This window comes from Lepisma saccharinum, unplaced genomic scaffold (genome assembly GCF_977018435.1).
Source record: "Lepisma saccharinum unplaced genomic scaffold, izLepSacc3.1 HAP1_SCAFFOLD_765, whole genome shotgun sequence".
Lineage (NCBI taxonomy): Eukaryota > Metazoa > Arthropoda > Insecta > Zygentoma > Lepismatidae > Lepisma > Lepisma saccharinum.
The window spans coordinates 40927-41621 of record NW_028143428.1 but is presented as its reverse complement, the minus strand read 5'-3'; positions in this window follow the sequence as shown (position 1 = coordinate 41621).

Genomic DNA, 695 nt, shown 5'->3' with positions numbered 1-695 from the left:
GAAACATGCAACGTCCCACCACACTCTAAACACTTCAATTAGGAGGATGGCAAAAGTCTACCCATAAATGCTAACTTCTTACCAGTCGTTGAACACAGATTCTAGATATCTCAGGGCTAGGCATCATAGTTAAATTCCTATTTTTAAAATTAGAAAGGAATGCACACATAGCTCCACGAACCATTCACGACAAGGTTAGGTTAGTTTGAGTTACGTTAGGCAACATAGTTAAATTCGTTTTTAAAAATTAGAAAAATGCACGGAAAGCCCCACGAACCATTCACGGCGAGGTCAGGTTAGGTTATTCCTCGCAGTGAGGCGCCAGGGGGAGTATAGGGACCTAATTTTATTTAGGGCGCTGTTCGCTGCTGACGTCACGGACTCCCCTGTAAGAGAAAGTAGTATGTGCGCGGTGCCCCCAACCAAAGCTAGGAACTGGCCGTAGCCAGCCGGCACCTCCGACAAGCGGGCGCTGGGTAAAGGATTAAAGGATGCCGCGACACCCCCGGCGTTAGCTAGGAATCGGCAAGCCGACCGGTGTCTCCTGTACAAGGGCGGCAGGTTAGGAAGGAGGTCTAGGTGCTCCTAGACAAGCCAGGCAGGTAGAACCTGGCACCTAGACCGGGTAGTTAGGTTGCTGCTAGGCTCTTCTTCTTCTTTATTCCTCCTTCCTTCCTTCTGGGATGGCTGCTAGG